Raw genomic sequence first — 18663 nt, 5'->3', positions numbered from 1 at the left:
CTCCCGAATATTCGATATTAAACTAGGGTATAAAGTAGTATAAAGCAATATTAATATTATGTTTCCATAAACAGGGAGTCAACGACGATAATTTAAAGACATAAAACAATGCTTTATCTACCATCGGTACGCAGCCCCAAGAGAGTTCACTGTGAAATGTGTTTGGAGACACCGTTTAGTAGCATAATACGCGTGACTATCGTACAAATGATGCGTTTCGGAGACAAGTCGATTTTATTGCCGCGGAAGTGACGTCAATAAACCACAATACAGAAAGTTTAATGTTCGTTTCGTATAATTTCCGATCAGTTCCTTCGTGATATACATCATGCTTTGCACGAAACACAAAACATGAACGGAAATATAATATATAGTTACAGTAACATTGAATCCTTCTTTAACTGTATTTTGAATATCTCTATAACAAACATTCAGTTAAAGAAGTCGTTATATTGTTAATAGCTGGTCTAAACTTCTAAAAAGTGTTTACACGAGAGGACACCCTTAATATATTGAGTGTGACATTCGCTTACTAACAACACCCTAAGAGATTTCGAATCGACCCAAAAAATGATATACTCGGCACCTTATATTGAACGGAAAATAAATCGTATACTTCCTTTAAGTGCCAATAAAAGTTGAAGTAAATCATAAAAGTATCACTCCTCGAAAAACGTCTATAACAAGTGTGTTATTGCAAAATAATTCAGTAGCCAAGGAGGGAGTATTGAAGGATAGCTCCCTCAAGAACGAGTCGAGTATTCGACCAGGAATTCTCGACGCTCTATCACAGCCTTCAATTATTTATCGAAGCCGTGTCTACTTTTCATTTTACTCCTTTCCAGGGCTTTCAGTGGAAAATAAACTTGTTACCCCATTGGGAATAGTGTTACACGAATATTGCTCTTATGACTTACCCGTATTAGTCGCTCGTTCAATCAATAGCGGCATTGACAAATGGCCAGTGTTATTTTAATTATAGGCCATCGGAAATATATCAAGGGAACACCGTGCTATTTAACTGAGGATTTGAATTGTTTATAAAGTAGCAGTATTCATTGGATGAATCACTATATCTGATTTCACTTTGCCAGTTACAGAGTAATTAAGGATAGTTGGAAATTATAGTTGCGGCAGCTATTATACTTAGATTTATGTCTGAGTCATAAGTGAATATATGTATTAGAGTGGTACCAATATGGTAGAAATAGGAAAAGACAAAGAGGACGTCAAATTAAAAGATGGGAGGACGATTTGCGAACAGGATGGAGAAGGTTAGCTCGAGATAGAGATAAGTGGAAGAAACTGGGGGAGGCCTATGTGGAAAGACAACCTGACCAATAAAGTGGTTGCTGAACAATATTTTATAAAATTTTATTTAATTTTATTTATAGATTTAAGAAAACTTGATTTAAAAAAATTGTTTTATAAGTAGTATATAAATAAAAATGTATGGCCAGTGAATAAAGACTTTTATTATTATTCTCTTTATTACAATTTAATCTTTTTTCTACATTTATATATATAACATATTTATAAAAAACAATATTACAAATATAAATATAAAAATAGAGTCCCGCCGGCGTTAGTTCAGTTAGTTAGTTAGTTAGTTATTATTATTATTATAATCAGTCAATGTGTGGTATTTCAGCTGATCCTATTAATCTCTATTATAATAATACTTAATGTGTGGCAATTATTGACATGTGTGCGATTCTTATCCGTGGTATAACCAGCTCGATATAACTTAAATAAGTGTATACTTTAAAGGCCAATTAATATAATAATAATATAGTTGCTTTTATACACAAATTATCTTACCCCAAACTAACATAGCCTACTATGGGAACAAGTCACCGATATATATAATACAATATAGTTACTTTAACATACTTAGATATTTATAAACATCCATGACTCGGAAACATTCGGATGAATATTGATATTGGTGTTCAATATCATTATCATCATAGATCATCATAGTTCAAGATCATCATATAAATGTTTGCATCTACTGGGATTCGAATCCGAGACGTCTAACTCAGTTGGCAGCCTAACCACTGGGCTATAAGGGTCATATATCTCCCTTTATTTATATAACACTTCTTTGATTCCTCCTGTCAAATCGGCCGTACTGATTTTGATCGGACTTGGCCGAGTTTAGCCTATATAATTTCTATAGTGGCTTTAGCAGATTTGATCTAATTTGATTTAATTTCAATGATCAGATTGCCACATTATCTAAAACTACGCGGGAGAACTAGCGGCCATTACTCGTTATGAATAAAATACATTCAAAAATCACTACATATTATAAAAAAAAGTCCTTCGCCGCGTCTGTCTGTCTGTCTGTTCGCGATAAACTCAAAAACTGCCGCACCGATTTTCATGCTGTTTTCAACAACCGATAGCGTGGTTTTAGAGGACAGTCAGAGTATATAATTAGATAAGATTTTGTATAATATATGAACGGTATTTATTTTTTTTTTTGTATTTTTTTTTATTTTTTATTTTTTTGAAGGTGTCGGAAAAAAATAAGCCGTCTGGGAGCTTTCAACCCCTTTGAGATATATCAAAATAACGTATGGTGGAATTATGTATCTTATATAGGTCTTAAGCTTAGTCCTCGATTGCATATTATATCTATCTATTAAGGAAAACACACTATATCCTCTTTTTAGTTTCTAACTATTACCGGAAAAACAAGCTGAACTATGTTAGTTATACTACAGTCATAGCTTTATTACTCATTATTATTTAATTATATGATAATTTATTAACACAATATGTTAAAAGGATGTGCATTAAAGCATACCCTTGAGAATCATTTTATAACCTAATTAATATTTTGAAAAAGCCTGTTGTATTTCAATTTGTGATAGAGTGATGAGGGAATGATGAAGGCTTGTTGAACTTTAAGTACCTACTAGGTAGATTCATATCTCGAATATTGGTGAATAATGGTAATACCTCACTGAAGCAAATCAGCATCCGAGTCATACTGAATCGTAGTTCGGCCACGTTAGGCGTCCACTAGTTGTGGGCAGGTGATCAAAGCATTGGCGACGCGCTATCGCGTGTAATTTAAATAAATAAAAATATATAATAATAAAAATATTGGTAAAGTTTTAGGGGGTCATTACTTGATATACTGATCCATTTTTGAAAATTCTGTTACCAATAGAAAGACACATTTGTAAATGTCCGTACGCTATATATATATTAACCCAAAAATGAGAAGACTTTTTCATCTTATTACGAATTTGCATGTGGCACCAATGGCATGATGCTACACGCGAATGAAACCGCGGGTAGCAGCTAGTGCTTGATAAAAGAAAATATGAAAGACGCGACATAGAATACGATCATCACATTCGAAAGTAACGCTGAAACGGTTGGATGAGATGACAGCTGTGGTTAGTTACCGAGTTGATAGGTTGCGAATGAGGTGTTCCAGTGACGGGATTTTACCCTCAGTAGGCAGTCTTCAGACCGTATTCTATGCTCAGCGAGTTCAAACTGAGACCCGTTTCTCGTTAATTAACTATAAACATAAAAGGCATAAAAAGGCATTTATTTTCTCAAAATTGATTCCTTTAGAGTTCTATTTGATGTCATTTCTAATAACTACTAGATACTACTACCGATACTACTATAGTTTGTGAAAATATCTTCTCATATAGCTGAAGATATATATCAAAATGAGCTGGCTGCGATTTTGGCAGTGTATATTTTATTTGCTAATGGGAGGCTCTTTTGCACAGGAAACTGGCTAGATTATGGGTACCACAACGGCACCTATTTCTGCCGTGAAACAGTAATCTGTAAGCGTTATTGTCTTTGGGTTTGAGGTGCGCCGTAGCTATTGAAATTACTGGGCAAATGAGACTTAACATCTTATGTCTTAAGGTGATGAGCGCAATTGTAGTGCTGCTCAGAATTATTGGGTTTTTCAAGAATCCTGAGCGGCACTGCATTATAATGGAGAGGGCGTATCAATTAATATCAGCTGAACGTCTGGCTCGTATCGTCTCTTACTGTTATAAAAAAATACTTACCATTAAATCGGTACATTTTCATGCATTTAATATTTAACGAGGAATATTAAGTCGATCAAGTTACTCATTTAAACAAAAGTTAAATCCACATAGTAGAGATGGATACCTACGAATGTTAAACTAAGATGGTAAAATATGAGATTAGCGACCACACAAATAGAAAAAAAAAAACAAACTTTCAAAATGTGTTAATTGTTGTTATTTTTATATAACAGATAATTTAGTTTTATATAGAAATGTATGCCCTACTAATATAAAGCAGTTATGATTGAAGTACATAAAAAAAACACATTTTGTGTGCAATCTCTTCTAGTCTTGTGTTCTAATCTACTAAGATTTGTTGAATTGTTGTACAATTTGGTAACTAAATATTCGATACAGTAACACGTTTTCGTTAACAGTTTCAAATCATAAAACGCACATGTTCTTATATATGATACCAATTTAACGGCATCAGTTACGACTTGGTAAACTATGCATGCAATCATAATACTTTTGTTATAGTAAATAAATCAACACCAAATTTATATTTACTAGACTCTATAAATTATACCTTCGCGGAAGCATTTGGGGAAGCATAAAAATTTATATTGTTATCTTTTAACGTGTAAGGATCAGCTTTAATAGGCAGTAAATATTGTCAATTTTAGATCGATTTTAATACTATCGCATGCATACGAGGCCTATTTTGTCGAACATTTCGCTGAATATCTCAATAACTCAATAATAATTGCGAGCACAACGTAAATACTTGCATAAATAATTTTAATACAGATATTTCTTATTTTTACTTATGTTAATTTAAGTTTCTGCAAATCAACATAACCTTGACTAAATGTTAACCCATCATCACTTTTATATCTCAAATTTCAGCTGATTTAATAATATTAAGAAAGGCTTTTGGAACGTAAATTAGACATTAAACGTTGTCTTGCATAAATATACTAGTCTTAAATTTCCATACATACTATTAAGATTAACAGCATCGGTTCTTTTAATCTTATTATTAAGAATATAATGAAAACTGTTCCTTACTCTAAATTACCTTTGTGGCAAACATATTAGTAGGATGGTGAGTAGATACGTGGCAAAAACTGATGATAATGAGGCACGCATTGGCGTAAGGGCCCGGACAGAGAAGCTCGAAGAAGACGCGTCTTGAATAAAGATTGTATAAACTCGGCAAGATTGGATGAACTAAGAAAACTTTAGACGGAGCATGAAGCTATTAAGGCGCGGTCATACCTCAATATTCACAAAAATTGGTTCCTTAGAGAGTCGATTACAACATAACGCAATAAAAATATTCCGGCGGATAAAATACATTACAAAAAGAAGGACTTAAAGAAAAATTTGAACCGAATAGAATATTTATATATAATTTAAAATATCCAATAAAAATTTGGAAGTTGCTTCCCAAAAATAAACTTTGAAGTTAAAAATCTCTGAATTTTTAGCGATAACAACATACGTTTTTTAAAGAATTTAAAAGAATTTGTATTTTTCTAAAACTTAAACCGAACAAATATTCAATTTAATATGTATATTTTGAATAAACAAAAGAAAATCATTAAAATAAATGCCCATTTGCAGCTTAGCCACATGATCAACACAAATATTGTAGTATTGGCTGTAGCGTTTACAATCCTAGTCAGTCCGCGCCTTAAGCTTTAGGGAATCAACCAAACAAAAAACCAAAACCTACGAGCTGCCTTTTTGTAATAATTTAACAGCGGGAAGCTTTTTTGCAGACAATTAGGCCATTAGTACCATCAAGAAAAAGATTGCAACGTTACTGTGATTCCTCTGGCATCGAAGAAGAGTTCTATTTCATTCAGTTTCAGTTCCAATTGCATAAAAAATCCCTCAGTCACCATTCCATCACTCTTTTAAAGTGTATAAATTACTTTAAGAAAGTAGTCAATTCATTCTTCATTTTTGATCATAATAATAACTAGGACTTTCCCCTTATTAGCATAAAACCCGTATTTTACAGTCCTAATCAATGCTTTGCAATGTCATTACTTTCTAGCGTACAGAATGTAAAAAGGGAACTGATATTCCCTACGTAAATCTGTTTAGACATTATTGTCAGTTCTAACATATTCCTAGGTCATCATTATCTATAGTCATTCTGTTACTTACACGAACTTGGTGAAAAAGACCCTAGAAATAGAAACGCACGTAGGAAGTAAATACGTCGGTCACGTAATGTAATGATGCCGAATTACTCCTTTGCGTAAACTAGCCCTTTATTTGTCCAAAAGTATCGAATTGCTAAGTATCTTATATTGTAACATGAATATTTAGATATAACTTGGATACTTCAATATGATTAGGTTTTTTTTTTATTATCTCTGTTAATAACCAAAATATGAAACAAAATGTCTAGTCATTTTTTCTACAAATTAATCCACAGAAATAATTTCCTACTAATGTATGTGTAAGACAATAAAATATTACATGTTACAGTAAGTATATCAAAAGATTTATTTTAAATGAATTTAATATCATTCTTTATATGAAAATCAAGAAGACAGTCTACTTACTCCTACCACAATATATATATCATTTAAAAAAACGGATAAGTATGAGTCTGCAAGCTCACCAACGGTACAGAAATGATGAAATAAGATCAACAATCGAAATATTTAAAGGAAAATCATGTATAATATTATATTGTAGGCGATAAAGCCTGCTTGTCAACTCTTTTATAATTTTTGAAATTAATACAACTCTAGAATATTTATGATTAATAATGTCTATCGACGAACATTTCTATTTGGAATTACCAAATACACCTTGGGGGTATGGCTTAAGGGTGTGGTAATCTTTTTCCAGATAGTAGGGTCGATACCGTAATTTTAGCATGTTGTGGGAAGGTGAAACCAGTGGCAGGAATCACGTCCAACAGCTCTTCGATACACTACCCGTTATAAATGCGGTAGAAAACACACAATCAAGCAATTTTTTTACGCAACGTCGAGTCATGGATCCCTGAAAATTCAAGCGGCTCTATGTTGCAATCGGTCAAATGGTTCGCCCTGATGCTGGGTTGCGACTGACCAGAGGTAACATCAATACTGCATATGTGGCCGAATCTGCCTTTTGTAGAGTGCTAGAACGATGAACTTGAAGCCATAAGTGTAAACGATACTCTATTTATGACGCCCACCCTCTTCAAAGCCACTTCTTTGGTTTAGTGTTATCGAAGAGTGATGATATGAAAAGTGGGGCTTTTTGTGGTTAACGCGAAAACTCGAGACTTCTGGGGGTTACATTGGACAAGGATGATTTTACCCCATTCCGTGACCTTATCAAGAGAAGACTCGATAGAAGACAAGTTTTCTCCAGCATTGACGGGTATGTCCAGAACGCAATCTGCATAGCAATTCATGTTGAAGGACTCCAAATTATCATTGAAATGCAGAAATAGCGCAAAGTCTTGGGGATGTCCAAATCGATTTGAGCAGCAACCGTATACTACGACCTACGTATGCTGAACTCTCAGTTGCTGAATCAGTTGGCTCAATTTTGACTTTCACCAAGAGATACCTAATTTTATATAACCGGAGTATCCATGGTTCTATGTAAAAAAATATGATCTATTCAATAGCCAACAAAATTTATTCAATTGATAGGAATCCATAAAATGAAATCTATGCCTCCGAAGTAGGAAATAGTCACTTGAATGATATAAAATACAAACCTTTTAAAATCTTTTTCTAACTTGATAAAATTACTTACCCACCCTTCGATAGGGGTCTGGCGATATTGTGTACCCATCTGTGACGACAGAGGGTATCGAAAAGACATATTTTTAGATTTAACTCGTAAATTACTATGATTCAATTGGTTTACGCTTGTGAGGTAATAACTATTTTATTTATTATGTGGTTGTAAATAGAGTTAGGGAGTTGGGGATATTAATAATAAATTCATGGATAATATTCGTGTAGAAAATGTCGTTATTATAATAGTGTTTATAATGATACAAATGAAGATCTTTACTGAAAATTCTATAAAAAATTTATAAATTCACTTGAACAAGGAGTTTAACTCTGACTGCATCGTTTAACGAGTCAACATTACACCAAACATTATAAGAGCTGAAGCTCTTGAAATTCTCGTAGATACTCCAGCCAACTTACCCAAACAGGCGTTACATACCGGAGCGTGAAAGCTCATTAAATATGCTCAAAATAAAATACATACTGCGCCTAATGAACTATTTCCCTTCAATAAGCAATGTGAATTATTAGACTTATGACAAAAAGGGAAGGGCCTTTAATATTTTTTTATAGAAAAGGAGGACAAACGAGCGTATGGGTCACCTGGTGTTAACAAATGCAACATCAGAGGAATCACAGGAGCATTGCCGGCCTTTAAAAAATTATACGGATTTTTCGAAGATACCCATGTCGTAGTGTACCGGAATCACCGCACAAGGAAGCTCATTCCACAGCTTTATAGTACGTGAAAGAAAGTTCCTTGAAAGCCGCACTGTGGAGGAACGCCACATACCCAGATGATGGGCGATGATATCGTAATTTATGGCGTGTCGTGGGAAGGTGGAATTCCCCATTATGGTGGAAGATAGTTCACATTACGAGCCGTAGTTCCTTTAACAAAAAGTTTCTGACTTCATCATAGATGAAGACTTGCTGTCATCTACGCCCAAACTGTATCCGCTGGATCATGATATTTGGTGAGTCTTAAAGAGTATGTAATGTGCTAAGCGTCATGATAATTTGGAGTCCCTGAAACAAATTATAAGATTGCAAGTGAAGAATTTAGCCAAGGAGAAACAGTGTGATTTTACTTATTATCTGGCCTCAAAATTGAAAGATTTCAGTAAACTTATGACTATAAAAAGATAGAGATAAACTTGAATGAGCTTTTTTTAACGAATTTTTTATTAATGCTATTATGAAATGAATGTTTTATGCGATAGAAAAATCTTTTCCTTATAATAATATTTATGACACGAAAAGATATATTTGGTAAAAAGGTGATATTTACTGCACAATCAATGAAACTTTATACATTTGCCTTTAAAAATCAATAAATTATTTATATACATTGAATTAACTCAAACTAAACTCATTAGTTTGATAAAACTCCATAACAATAATACAATATAATCAACGCTTAAATAAATTTTAAACCTTTTAAATTTTAAAATTTTCTATACTATATTTGAAATTGCCTCGCTTAAATAGGATGTTAATATGTCATAATTAGGGGCTACGTCTTGCATGAAACCAAGTTAGCAACCCTCTTCATACCGTTTCAATTCAGATTATTACTCTAATAAGTTAAATATAAATAGTTGTAAATAACAGTCAGTATAATTTTGAACACAGATTGTAAAATGAAATCGCTCTAAAGAAAGGGGTAGAGAAATCCCGCTCCATTTAAATTAGTCACACACACGCAGCATGTCGAAAATTAAATTTTTTTAAATTGGTTTTTTATTGTGAAACAGGATGGAAATTGTGTTTCGACGTACGTAACATTTGTTTCGCAAACTAGTTTTCAGAAGCAATTTTATATCTGACATAAAAATAAAATTGAAAGGTATGTTTGTGATACGAAAATTGCAACTAAGTGCATACCAATACTTTCCAAGTCCTGTCTATTCTGCGTGAAATCCAAAGACAGGCACTTCATAATTACCAATTTTTTGACTACTAAGATGGATATACTTTGTTATTCTTAAGAAATAGGCATGTTATGTATTGCAGCCTTTTCTGCCTTTCCACAGTACATTATTTTCTTATATCTTTTCCACAGCGTTTTCGTTAACGGATGACAGACGGCTTTCTTTTTCGACGCCTCCAACAATTAATATCGTTGATGTATCAAATTATATACTCAAATGTTCCTCGAGAACCACGTAATCCATTGATGGAAATAGCATGAAAATCTTTGCAATAGTTTTCAATTTTATCGCAGACAGACACGACGGAGATTCTTGTTTTTGACCGACTTTAAAAAGGAGGAGGTTCTCAATTCGATTGAATTTTTTTATGTATGTACATTGGACAACAATTAGGCTGAGATTTATGAACCGATCCACGTGATTTTTCTTTAGTTTGATGCGGAATAGTTGCCATTTGGTCCCATAAAAATTTCACATAATTTGACTCCGAAGTTTTCATTTTGTGAAAATTTTTCATGAACATTCATGCTTACGTGGATGATGTTATTGTTTACGTGGGCGATGTTATTTGATCCTGTGTACGAATTTTTCTTTTCTTTAATAGGCCTACTCATGGATACTTAATAAAATGACTATTTAATATATTATGACAATATAATGCAACGAAATATTATAGTTTACTTGATGTAATCGAGAATAAACGAGTAAAAAATAAAAATACTATTACATATTTGTATATGCCACCTATTAATAGGTTTGAAGTCGGTGCCAAGCCAAATGTAATGCAGGTACCTACACTCGCCACGCGTGACTTTGAGCGGGATTGTTTTTATCTAGAACAAAACAACAAGTGGGCAGATGTGGTTGATAATTAATATGTAGAGATTAAAAATTCAACCATTATTTGATGATGTCACCATAATATAAATAGGTCATCGTTAAGCTGTTAATTAATTATTCTAGAAAAAAGTTATCAGAACCTTCTTACATAAAGGTTCCTTAATACATTAGTATTTGTCATGATGTAATAAAACAGAGAAGTAATTGAAGTGACTTCCTTATTGAATGTGTTATGAATTTTAAGTTGTTTAAATGTAGCTGAGCTGTTGAGTAATGCTTCCTTACGAATGTATGAATGAACTGATGTCTGATTATGGTAACGTATTATGTTAATGCAAGATAATTTGATGTAACTAAAGTATGACGTCATGATTTCATGTTCTAATATAACTGAGGCTCCTAATTTTACCCACGTTTAATTCCTATATGATTACTGGTGAACTCTTAAAAATGTAAGCGGTGAAACTACTGTACCTATATACTTTTTAAACCATTGCCAACGTATGCGTAAAATTTAATTATGTTTAGCTTAATAGCTTTTATAATTTAAATCCTATCAACAGTCACATATTCAATTTGATAATATTGGTAAGTATGTATTGGTTATTTTAAAGTGATAATCCACACTTATGGGATACTCACCAAGATATTAGCTTTACTTGTTTGTGGTCGACAGCTTAAGATCGCCATGGAGATCTACGTTATGAACGAACCACGGTCTATTCTGAACCATTAACAATCTGTATAACTAGCTAGGGGGTGCGTGGACCTACACGACGCTTTCGTAAGAAATAAAGGGACGTACGATGGTCTTGTACAATGTCACCTTGTGGCTGCGGTATATTGCTTCGCTTGCACACAAGTGGATACAGACGGCTTAGGACAAACAGGGCGCTATTGCATACCCTGCCGATATGTTTGGCGAAGTTCATGTTACTGTTGAACGTAACACCTAAATATTTATTATATTGGGCCCACGGAGTAGTGTTCCCATATATCTTAACAATAGGTATAGATGCCGAAGATTTTATTTTAATACCAATTAAAGAGTACCGCTGCACTCTTTGCGGGATTGACTTCAAACTGCCATTTCCTGAACCAGTCAAACCGAAGCCAGTTCATCAATGGCGGCTTGAAGCACTCTTATATTAGTCGCGAGGTGCCTCTGAGTGGCGGCATAATAAAGAGCAATTTCATCCGTGTATTGTGCAATGAGACTTCGTGGGGTCACTCGTGAAGAGTGAGAAGAGGGTGGGCAGCTTAAAGATAAGCTAAGAATCAATCGTTTGTACAGTTTACCTAAAGAGTTTATTAAAGGTAGTGAGAGGCAGGCTTTTAAGAACCCTGTTATGTATTATTGAATGCCAAAATCTCTCAAACTCATAAGAAATACTATACCTCAGACCTGAAAAGAAGGGGCTCAAGAAACTCAAAATTCATAAAACTGGGCAAGCAGAATATAACTACAATAATATAATATCTGCCCAAGATCAGTGTTTCAAGTAAATTATACCTTCCGTTATATTATTAAAAAAAATACAAAAGGAAAAAACAGCTCAAGACACTGAAACTTCACTCGATAGAGATTTTCAATAAAGTCTTGAATTGTAATTAGTAGTTTCTGGAACGTTTCCTACTGATGCAAGAAGCAATGAGAGTCTGGTTTTGAAGTTTCGTTGAACAATCACACAGTTTCTCCCCGTCTATAAATAAACCCGAAGTTAATCGCTGGCCGAACAACTTGTCTACGAGAAACACTGGCTTATTAATATTTTGATACATATCTTTATGATAGTGCAATATATATATTAATACGAGAACCTTGTACCCTCTTAGGAGTTCTTTGTACCATGAACCTTTACTATTATTAAATTAAGTAATTCAAAAATAGTTTACGTTTTTATAACAATATCCAACAAGAGACAGAAAACGATAACGGTGGCCCTAACTGTTCGCTTTACACATAATAAACATCTATTTAATATAGGCAAAACTAACAACTTCCAGCGCTTCCTTCCTCCCTTCATGATGACAGAAGAAATGGCTGCGCATGTACTTTTGCACGGTCCAGGTCTACTAGCTTACCGGGCTCAACATTAACATCACACTCCCCGAAGGAGAGCAGGTTACTGAGGTTTCTGGAGTTTGGGGCAAGAATAACAAATACACGCACACGCACGATAGGCGCACAGTCATCGAGCTGCGTAGATTTGACCGTTTATATCATACAGGAGACAGAATCAGATAATCAGATAAAATTGTAGATGCAAGAAATAAGATAAGACAAGAAAATTCAATTATTATTATCAATTATTCAATTATCTTTATTTGTTTTATGGTGTTTGGCTAATTATGTTAAGAGATCAAAGAATTAAATTTACAAAATGATTTTATTTACTATTCCATAAGAACTCTACAAAGTAAGAAAGCAATTATGGACATCTATTGAAGCATGACCAGGCATCATAGTTTTCAATAATCACTTCTGATTGTGTTCCTTCGAACATAAGTGCGAGAGATATTGACTGTTTGTGTGTATCATACCAACAAAGTAAGCTTTCGTTGAAGAAAATAGAACCAGACTTCTTTCCTTTTATAAAATTTGATGAAAGGTATGGTAATGTTATTCAAAGATGTTTCAAATTTGCTAAATGTTTAATTTGACATAAAATTTTGGATAATTTTGATACAAATTGTTTGAATAATATAAGAAATCTAGCTGATAACCCAAGCCTTGTATGATAAACCTGCCCTTAGCATATTAATTTCTTTCAGATTATTGTTTACCTGCTTCTGACTTTATTTTGTTTCCATAATCGAAAGACTAAAAAACTAACTGCATACGAAAGTGTCAATGCTTTTTTGTGAGTCTGGTGCAACAGTTAGAAAGAAAAATAAATGAATTCATTAATTTTTCAGCATACTATAATATTATAAATTATTTCACGCAAAATGAATAAATAGAACGTACAAATAACGAGGTTATACTAGAGGACGAGAAACAAATTTTATATTTCAGATACTTGCAATAAACATAAAACAGTGTACGGTCTTGACGCTCAATGCGCTCGCCAACTACGGTAGTTTAATACGGCAATTATATGTATGTGAGTTAACATCTGCACGTTGCGCTATGTAAATTTTGTTGCAAGAATAAGCCGCCTTCTAAAGGTCGTTCACACAAAATCCGAAAAGCAAGCGCGGCAACTTGAGACGACGAAGAAAACCCGAGTGTGACATTGTATAATAACATATTTTTTTCAACTAAAAAGCAATCAAATCATTCATTATAAATAATTATTAAAGAATTAAATTTTTTCCTATACAAAATAATTTCATTAAATATATTATAATCTTATAAAATTAGTTAAATATCCTTTAAGATATGAAAATTAAATTATTTGCATTCAATTCCATAATTGACTTTTGTTAAATAAATATCCAAAAATATTATGGTTTAGTTACTGTCTGAACAAATTTTACAATAATGATGCTTTAAATGCTTTTATTTAGATAGAAAAATAAGAATTACTCTTAATAAATGATAACCGCTTGGCACCCAATATGACATATTAAAATGAAAATAAATTATAATTTAAACATCCTCTAAGATCTGGGGGCTACTCAAGAACGAGTATAAAATTACTTCAGTTAATTATTTACATTACAAACATAATAGTTAAATTTATTTGGCATATTTTCAAAAGCAAAAGACATAACTAATTAACAAATGCGGTCCGCATGATTCTGTGTGAATAGCCTTTTTATGCGGTTCAGACGCGACTAGTCAACTTTGATACAGAATACGTAACTATCTTGCTACCTCACGGTAAAGTAAACTTAATACAAGCTGCGAACTTTCCCTTGATTGCGAATTTGAAAAGTTTCTGTATTATACCGCCGCGCACGTAACTGAAGCAAATAGCGACTTTAATAACTCAGCTTAAGATATAATATTGTCTGAATTTAATACTGGCTATTGATTTTGCAAGCTTGTATGGCTAATATTATGTTTTATCTTTAAAGTACTCCAGGTTTTCATATCTGCTTGTTTTATATGAATGAGGGCGACAAAAGATGATACGCTACCTGATGGTAATTTGATCACCACCTCACACTTGTAACATCGGAGTGCTTTTATTGGAGGTACCTATGTTATATCACCGTGAGTATAATTTGTTCCTTGCTTGCAAGTAATACTCCTTGAAAACCACACTGTGTAAGAACGCCACACATCCAGGAATTGGTTAAACTAGAATTAGGTGGCAAGGGTCGTGTCAAACGGCTCTTTCTACCTTTGATAAATGCGGTGGAAGACACACAACAAAGCGAGTTCACCTCGCAGCTGCAAGACAATCGTTAGTATCGAGCCATTCATAGAGTATTTGATCTTCATTGATTTCTTATCACTTTGCCTCCTGTTGCTTTCTGTCAGGACTACGATGAAAATTCACAAACTTAGAAACGATGCATATGATGCTGTGAAGCGCCATATGAGATTGATTTCTCCGGATTTTATGTCGCTTTATGTAAAGAATTCAGCCTATTATTAAGATCGATATATTATAACAACACTAGATAAACAATTATTTGATGCAATATTACAAAACACGCTCAAATTTTGATCAACATTCCAGTTTGTATCGTAATTGTTTTCTCTATAATAAAGTCAGTCAGGAGAAAAACATATTCAATTCGTCAGTACATAATTTCAGCAAAGTTCTGCTAGAAATGGCGGATTGTTGCGAGGTTGAACTATGTTGTTCTATAAGCTAATTTAAAACTCTAGGGCATATTTAAAAGCATGCTTTGTTGACTTCGAGAAGGAGGTACTCACCAATTCGTTATATATGGTACACACAGTAATACTGTATTATGTATATTTAATAGAATATTTATGAGTGAATTCTGTTTATCGACTCGTATAAATATAAATTATAATATAAATAGTAATAATATAAATTTAATTAAATTAAAACTGCATCAACAAATAAAACATCTGTTACCCAATGCAAATTATACCTTTGTTAATTCAAAAATATTCGCTCTTAAAATATAATGAAGATAAAATTTTTATTATTGACTTTTTTATATTGTAGAAGTAGTATTTATAGCATATTTAAAGGAACATGAACGTTCGCACGTTGTAATTTGGCTATACTAAACACAACCACATTCCCTCGTGTACACAAACACTTATAAAGCACTTCACAGCCTTCGACATGTGCTATCAATGTTTTGAATCAGTTTGAATAATGTAATAATTAAATATTCTTAGTATCCGCAATATAACTATATAAAAAAAAAATTAATAATCCCCAATTAAAAAATAAATAAGGAACAACAGCATTCATACTTAGTACCCTGAAAACGTTGAACTGAACGAACAACGGAACATTATGATACTTGAAAAAAAAATTATTAATACAAATACCACTATCATATGACAATGGCTAGTGACTCAGATTTTTTTATGAAAATAAGTGACGAGACGAACAGTATGTTCAGCTGATGGTAATTAATACGCCCTGCCCATTACAATGCAGTGCCGCTCAGGATTCTAACTCCCCCAAAGTTTCTGAGCGGCACTACAAATGTGCTCGTCACCTTGAGACATATGATGTTAAGTCTCATTTGCCCAGTAATTTCACTAGCTACGGCACCCTTCAGATCGAAAATCAGTAATGCTTACACATAACTGCTTCACGGCAGAAATAGGCACCGTTGTGGTACCCATAATCTAGCCGGCATCCTGTGCAAAGGAGCCTCGCACTGGTGAGGTCACTAATAATCTATATATTATACCGTTGTCGGGCACATATACACTTATTAGAAGCTAAATAATTTTTGCAAAAGTTGTTATTCCTAAATATTAAAGAATATATAAACACCTACAAAAATACAAAATACGATAAATGATTTCAAAACAATTTTAAAGGCACAAATAAATCGCTTATTAGAATCAATTAAAGATTACAAGCATTTCACATTAACAGTACATTGAAACTATCGGGGCGGTTGTAAGAATTTTTGCACATTTTACAATGAACCTCGAGGGCTGCCAGAGCGAGGGCCCCAGGCACTCTTAAAAATAGACCATCTTTGAATAATAATTGCATTTATTTTAAGCTTGATCGAGTTCCGCTTTTAACTACCAAGAAACAATTGTAGTATCCATCTCCGGTTTAATAGTTGTTATTCGAACGTTGGGAAGGTTTAATTATAAATTATTAATTCTCACGAAGCAACAAAGAACGACTCACATGTATTTGATCCATAAACTTAAAATGACAACGGTGTGTGGTCTTAAATATACAAACACACACACACAATCAAGAAGTGAAAACTTCCTCATTCATCATTTTAAGAGTGGTAGTGGCGTGGTGGGTCCTAACGGACACAACCGAATCAAATCGGCACGCCCGGGAAATACCACTCTCCCTCTTGGAACCGGCCTGAAATAGCGGTGTATCGTTCGGTGTGTGGGCTATCCTAAGGCCTAACACCCTCCCCCAGATACAAATAGGAGCAATATGGACTAAAAATAGACTACTCCAGGACGTTACCAGGCTATGTAGCCCTGGAGAATTCGTCCCTTGGCCTCCACAATTAGGACCTATACCAGTACCTTTTCCCAGGCTGCCCTGCATATTCTGGAATACGCAAAACTGTGGTGTCTCGGGGCAAATAGAGCAAGAGGCTCAAATCACCCTACTCTACATTATCTGTGGACTTTTGCAACATCGGGGGGCTTCGCTCACATTTAAATGCCGTCCACTTTTGGAGACCACCTTTTTGACCGAGACACAGATTCCTCCATGGCTGATACATCTTACCTCTCATACCCGGGGTATAATATGGAACTCTCCTTTATACCGCGGGCTGATGTGTGCGTTTACGTCAGGGAGGATGTTTGTTCTCGACGAATGAGTTTTCTTGAAGGACAGGACCTATCCACTGCGTCTTCCAGTACGTGGTTGCCATTCGAGGACATTACTGCCCAACGGCCTTCTGTCCGTCGAACTATGTGCCCCACCCTCTGCCACTTCGGTTTCTTCCGTTCCTGTACTCATGTGTATCATTTGTGGGTGTGCTGATGTTACTAGTGTCCACGCTGCTTGGTTATTTCCGTCTGTGCGGCTTCGTTGGCTGAGTGTTAGTGAAGCCCCGGTTCCTGCGGGATCTCAGCGAGGGGTACTACGTGTACTCGTTGGAAGAAGACACGCTGCGAAGACGAATCAACAACTCGATCACCACTGGTGGTGGCTACATATCGCCCGAGCCCATGTACCCCGAGCGTGGGGAGGTGTCAGCACCCGTTGAACTCAGCTACAGTACCACCAAGGAGACCCCAGTATTCCAGGGCAAGGATGTTCCTCTCTTGAGGCTCAGGAACGGCGCGCTGCAAGCATTCCTCAATGAGAGCTCCATCGAGTGGTAACTAAGAGGAAGGAAGTGGAGGTGAAGCAAAATACGTCGTCACTGTAGCGCAACGTTGAGTGGAGTATCCACTGGCGATGCTGTTGCTCCTGGCCATCACGATTCTCATGGTACTGCAGATCATACTGGAGCTGCTGATAGGGATCAACGCTGTGCCACTCAGTACACGGTCATTCACCCTGGTTATAGCGTCGCTGTCGAAGCTGTGCTGGCAGGCGCCACTCTGAAAGCGTTCCTCATCCTGTACCTGCACGCAGCCTCGCTAACCAGCCTCAGCACGCCTATGAGCACCCTGCATGTGCTGCTTCGCACGCGCCGTACGCCTCTCACCAGGATCATTGCGCTATTTGCCTTGCTTCTCGCGCATTCCACGGTGCAGCCATTGCTTGTCAAGATATTAGGTATTACAAGTTTCGATCTCGCATCGAGTGGCTCGGCAACTTCAAACTAGTGTTACTATACAATGCGATATTCATGGCCACCGTGAGTCTGTGTCTCATCAACAAGTTCATAGCCAGCGTGCGCCGGGAGCTCTACAACAGGTTGGTAGAGAACGTAAACAAGGTCGCGCATTGTGTTTCTTTCCTCAAGAACTAAAAAAAACGTTATAATCGGTTCTTTAGTATATACAGATAAGAACACAAACATTCTTCTTTTTAC

General features: G+C 34.9%; 1 pseudogene; it reads left to right on the top strand.

Annotated features, from left to right (window-relative positions):
- Positions 1 to 1198: 1198 nt before the first annotated feature.
- On the top strand, positions 1199 to 18600 carry LOC126978961 (protein Lilipod-like; annotated as a pseudogene).
- The last annotated feature ends 63 nt before the right edge of the window (positions 18601 to 18663 follow it).

This window comes from Leptidea sinapis, chromosome Z (assembly GCF_905404315.1).
Source record: "Leptidea sinapis chromosome Z, ilLepSina1.1, whole genome shotgun sequence".
Lineage (NCBI taxonomy): Eukaryota > Metazoa > Arthropoda > Insecta > Lepidoptera > Pieridae > Leptidea > Leptidea sinapis.
The sequence above is the reverse complement of the archived record's forward strand: the minus strand, read 5'-3'. Positions and strand labels throughout refer to the sequence as shown.